The sequence below is a fragment of the Calliopsis andreniformis genome, unplaced genomic scaffold, assembly GCF_051401765.1.
Source record: "Calliopsis andreniformis isolate RMS-2024a unplaced genomic scaffold, iyCalAndr_principal scaffold0046, whole genome shotgun sequence".
Classification (NCBI taxonomy): Eukaryota; Metazoa; Arthropoda; class Insecta; order Hymenoptera; family Andrenidae; genus Calliopsis; species Calliopsis andreniformis.
In genome coordinates this window covers 3,488,905-3,494,898 of record NW_027480455.1, presented here as the reverse complement: position 1 = coordinate 3,494,898, position 5,994 = coordinate 3,488,905, and positions in this window count along the sequence as shown.

The window sequence follows — 5,994 nt, the reverse complement described above, 5'->3', positions numbered from 1 at the left end:
GGATTGAGGATTAACGATTGAAGATTGAGGATTGGGTATTGAGGATTGAAGGATGAGGATTGAGGATTGAGGATTGAGTATTGAGGATCGAGGATTGAAGATTGAGTATTCAGGATTGGAGATTGAGGATTGAGGATTGAGGACCGAGGATTGAGGATTGCGGATTGAAGATAGAGTATTGAGGAATGAAGATTGATAATTGAGGATTGAGGGTTGAGGATTGAGGATTGAAGACTGAGGATTGGGGACTGAGTGTTGAGGGTTGTGTGATGAGAATTGATGTTTGTGGATAGAGATTTGAAGATTGCAGGTTGAGTATTGACTATTGAAACCTGTGAATTGAGGATATTCTATTGAGGATTGAGGATTGACAACTGATTGTTGAGGACTGAGGGCTAAAGACTGAGGATTCAGGATTGAGGATTCTGGATTGAGGTTTGAGGACTGAGGATTGAGGATTGAGGATTGAGGATTGAGGATTGAGGATTGAGGATTGACGATTGAAGATTGAGGATTGGGTATTGAGGATTGAACATTGAGGATTTAGGATTGAGTATTGAGGATTGAGGATTGAGGATTGAAGATTGAATATTGATGATTGAAGTTTCAGGATCGAGGATTGAGGGTTGTGGATTGAGGACGAGGATTGATGGTTGAGTATTGATGTTTTATGTCTGAGGATTGAGGATTGAGGATTGAGAATTGAGGATTAAGGATTGAGGATTGAAGATTGAGGATTGGGTATTGGGGATTGAAGAATGAGTATTGAGGATTGAGGATTGAGGATTGATGATTGAAGATTGAGTATTGAGGATTGAAGATTGAGGATTGAGGATTGTGTATTGAAGATTGAGGATTTGGGACTGAGGATTGAAGATTGAGGATTGAGGATTGAGGATTGAGGATTGAGGATTGAGGATTGAGGATTGAAGATTGAGGATTGGGTATTGAGGAGTGAAGAATGAGAATTGATTGTTGAGGACAGACGGCTGAAGATTGAGGATTCAGGATTGAGGATTCCGGATTGAGGTTTGAGGACTGAGGATTGAGGGTTGAGGATTGAGGATTGAGGATTGACGCTTGAGGATTGAGGATTGAGTATGTAGGATTGAAGAGAGAGGACTGAGTATTGAGGATTGAGTGTTGAGAGTTGATGTTTGAGGATTGAGATTTGATTATTGAATATTGAGGATTGAGTATTGAATCATGGGAATTCAGGATATTCTACTGAGTATTGAGAATTGAGGATTGATGGTTGAGTATTGAGGATTGATGGTTGAGTATTGAGGATTGATGGTTGAGGTTCGTGTGTTGAATGTTGAGGATTGAGGATTGAGGATTGAGGATTGAAGATTGAGTATTGATGATTGAAGATTGAGGGTTGAGGATTGATGCTTGAGGATTGAGGACGGGGACTGACGGTTGAGTATTGAGGTCTGAGGATTGAGGATTGAGGTTTGAGGACTGAGTATTGTGGATTGAGGGTTGTGGATTGAGGACGAGGACTGAGGGTTGAGTATTGATGTTTGAGGTCTGAGGATTGAGGATTGAGGACTGATAATTGAGGATTGAAGACTGAGGATTTGGTATTGAGGATTGAACATTGAGGATTGAGGGTTGAGGATTGAGGATTGAGGATTGAAGATTGAATGTTAATGATCGAATATTGAGGATTGAGGATTGAGGGTTGTGGATTGAGGACGAGGTCTGAGGGTTGAGTAATGATGTTTGAAGTCTGAGGATTGAAGATTGAGGATTAAGGATTGAGGATTGAGGATTGAGAATTGAGAATTGAGTGTGAGTACTGAGGGTTGAGGATTGAGGTTTGAGGAACGAGGATTGAGGATTGAGGATTGAGGAATGAGGATTGACGATTGAGTATTGAAGATTGAGGATTGATTACTGAGGATTGAGGATTGAGGATTGAGGATTGAGGATTGAGGATTGAGGATTGAGGGTTGAAGATTCAGTATTGAGGATTGAAGACTGAGAATTGAGGATTGAGGACTGAACATTGAGGACTGAGCGTTCAGGGTTGAGTGATGAGAATTGATGTTTCTGGATAGAGATTGGAGGAATGCAGATTGAGTATTGAGTATTCAAAGCTGTGAATTGAGGATATTCTATTGGGGATTGAGGATTGACAACTGATTGTTGAGGACTGAGTGCTGAGGATTGAGGATGCAGGATTGAGGATTAAGAATAGAGATTTGAGGACTGAGGATTGAGGATTGAATTTTGATTATTGAGGATTGAAGATTAAGGATTGGGGATTGAGGTTTGAGGATTGATGATGAGGGCTGAGGTTTGAGGATTCAGGTTTGAGGACTGAGGACTGAGGTTTGAGGGCTGAGAATTGAGGATTGAGGATTAACGATTGAAGATTGAGGATTGGGTATTGAGGATTGAAGAAAGAGGATTGAGGATTGAGGATTGAGGATTGAGGATCGAGGATTGAAGATTGAGTATTCAGGATTGGAGATTGAGGATTGAGGATTGAGGACCGGGGATTGAGGATTGCGGATTGAAGATAGAGTATTGAGGAATGAAGATTGATAATTGAGGATTGAGGGTTGAGGATTGGGGATTGAAGACTGAGGATTGGGGACTGAGTGTTGAGGGTTGAGTGATGAGAATTGGTGTTTGTGGATAGAGATTTGAAGATTGCAGGTTGAGTATTGACTATTGAAACCTGTGAATTGAGGATATTCTATTCAGGATTGAGGATTGACAACTGATTGTTGAGGACTGAGGGCTAAAGATTCAGGATGCACGATTGAGGATTCAGAATAGAGATTTGAGGACTGAGGATTGAGGATTGAGTATTGAGTATTGAGGATTGAAGATTAAGGATTGAGGATTGAGGATTGAGGATTGATGATGAGGGCTGAGGTTTGAGGATTCAGGTTTGAGGACTGAGGACTGAGGTTTGAGGGCTGAGAATTGAGGATTGAGGATTAACGATTGAAGATTGAGGATTGGGTATTGAGGATTGAAGGATGAGGATTGAGGATTGAGGATTGAGTATTGAGGATCGAGGATTGAAGATTGAGTATTCAGGATTGGAGATTGAGGATTGAGGATTGAGGACCGAGGATTGAGGATTGCGGATTGAAGATAGAGTATTGAGGAATGAAGATTGATAATTGAGGATTGAGGGTTGAGGATTGAGGATTGAAGACTGAGGATTGGGGACTGAGTGTTGAGGGTTGTGTGATGAGAATTGATGTTTGTGGATAGAGATTTGAAGATTGCAGGTTGAGTATTGACTATTGAAACCTGTGAATTGAGGATATTCTATTGAGGATTGAGGATTGACAACTGATTGTTGAGGACTGAGGGCTAAAGACTGAGGATTCAGGATTGAGGATTCTGGATTGAGGTTTGAGGACTGAGGATTGAGGATTGAGGATTGAGGATTGAGGATTGAGGGTTGAGGATTGAGGATTGAAGATTGAGGATTGGGTATTGAGGATTGAACATTGAGGATTGAGGATTGAGTATTGAGGATTGAGGATTGAGGATTGAAGATTGAATATTGATGATTGAAGTTTAAGGATCGAGGATTGAGGGTTGTGGATTGAGGACGAGGATTGATGGTTGAGTATTGATGTTTTATGTCTGAGGATTGAGGTTTGAGGATTGAGAATTGAGGATTAAGGATTGAGGATTGAAGATTGAGGATTGGGTATTGGGGATTGAAGAATGAGTATTGAGGATTGAGGATTGAGGATTGATGATTGAATATTGAGTATTGAGGATTGAAGATTGAGGATTGAGGATTGTGTATTGAAGATTGAGGATTTGGGACTGAGGATTGAAGATTGAGGATTGAGGATTGTGTATTGAAGATTGAGGATTTGGGACTGAGGATTGAAGATTGAGGATTGAGGATTGAACATTGAGGATTGAGGGTTGAGGATTGAGGATTGAGGATTGAAGATTGAATGTTAATGATCGAATATTGAGGATTGAGGATTGAGGGTTGTGGATTGAGGACGATGTCTGAGGGTTGAGTAATGATGTTTGAAGTCTGAGGATTGAAGATTGAGGATTAAGGATTGAGGATTGAGGATTGAGAATTGAGAATTGAGTGTGAGTACTGAGGGTTGAGGATTGAGGTTTGAGGAACGAGGATTGAGGATTGAGGATTGAGGAATGAGGATTGACGATTGAGTATTGAAGATTGAGGATTGATTACTGAGGATTGAGGATTGAGGATTGAGGATTGAGGGTTGAGGATTGAGGATTGAGGGTTGAAGATTCAGTATTGAGGATTGAAGACTGAGAATTGAGGATTGAGGACTGAACATTGAGGACTGAGCGTTCAGGGTTGAGTGATGAGAATTGATGTTTCTGGATAGAGATTTGAGGAATGCAGATTGAGTATTGAGTATTCAAAACTGTGAATTGAGGATATTCTATTGGGGATTGAGGATTGACAACTGATTGTTGAGGACTGAGTGCTGAGGATTGAGGATGCAGGATTGAGGATTAAGAATAGAGATTTGAGGACTGAGGATTGAGGATTGAATTTTGAGTATTGAGGATTGAAGATTAAGGATTGGGGATTGAGGATTGAGGATTGATGATGAGGGCTGAGGTTTGAGGATTCAGGTTTGAGGACTGAGGACTGAGGTTTGAGGGCTGAGAATTGAGGATTGAGGATTAACGATTGAAGATTGAGGATTGGGTATTGAGGATTGAAGAATGAGGATTGAGGATTGAGGATTGAGGATTGAGGATCGAGGATTGAAGATTGAGTATTCAGGATTGGAGATTGAGGATTGAGGATTGAGGACCGAGGATTGAGGATTGCGGATTGAAGATAGAGTATTGAGGAATGAAGATTGATAATTGAGGATTGAGGGTTGAGGATTGGGGATTGAAGACTGAGGATTGGGGACTGAGTGTTGAGGGTTGAGTGATGAGAATTGGTGTTTGTGGATAGAGATTTGAAGATTGCAGGTTGAGTATTGACTATTGAAACCTGTGAATTGAGGATATTCTATTCAGGATTGAGGATTGACAACTGATTGTTGAGGACTGAGGGCTAAAGATTCAGGATGCACGATTGAGGATTCAGAATAGAGATTTGAGGACGGAGGATTGAGGATTGAATATTGAGTATTGAGGATTGAAGATTAAGGATTGAGGATTGAGGATTGAGGATTGATGATGAGGGCTGAGGTTTGAGGATTCAGGTTTGAGGACTGAGGACTGAGGTTTGAGGGCTGAGAATTGAGGATTGAGGATTAACGATTGAAGATTGAGGATTGGGTATTGAGGATTGAAGGATGAGGATTGAGGATTGAGAATTGAGTATTGAGGATCGAGGATTGAAGATTGAGTATTCAGGATTGGAGATTGAGGATTGAGGATTGAGGACCGAGGATTGAGGATTGCGGATTGAAGATAGAGTATTGAGGAATGAAGATTGATAATTGAGGATTGAGGGTTGAGGATTGAGGATTGAAGACTGAGGATTGGGGACTGAGTGTTGAGGGTTGTGTGATGAGAATTGATGTTTGTGGATAGAGATTTGAAGATTGCAGGTTGAGTATTGACTATTGAAACCTGTGAATTGAGGATATTCTATTGAGGATTGAGGATTGACAACTGATTGTTGAGGACTGAGGGCTAAAGACTGAGGATTCAGGATTGAGATTTCTGGATTGAGGTTTGAGGACTGAGGATTGAGGATTGAGGAATGCAGATTGAGTATTGAGTATTCAAAACTGTGAATTGAGGATATTCTATTGGGGATTGAGGATTGACAACTGATTGTTGAGGACTGAGTGCTGAGGATTGAGGATGCAGGATTGAGGATTAAGAATAGAGATTTGAGGACTGAGGATTGAGGATTGAATTTTGAGTATTGAGGATTGAAGATTAAGGATTGAGGATTGAGGATTGAGGATTGATGATGAGGGCTGAGGTTTGAGGATTCAGGTTTGAGGACTGAGGACTGAGGTTTGAGGGCTGAGAATTGAG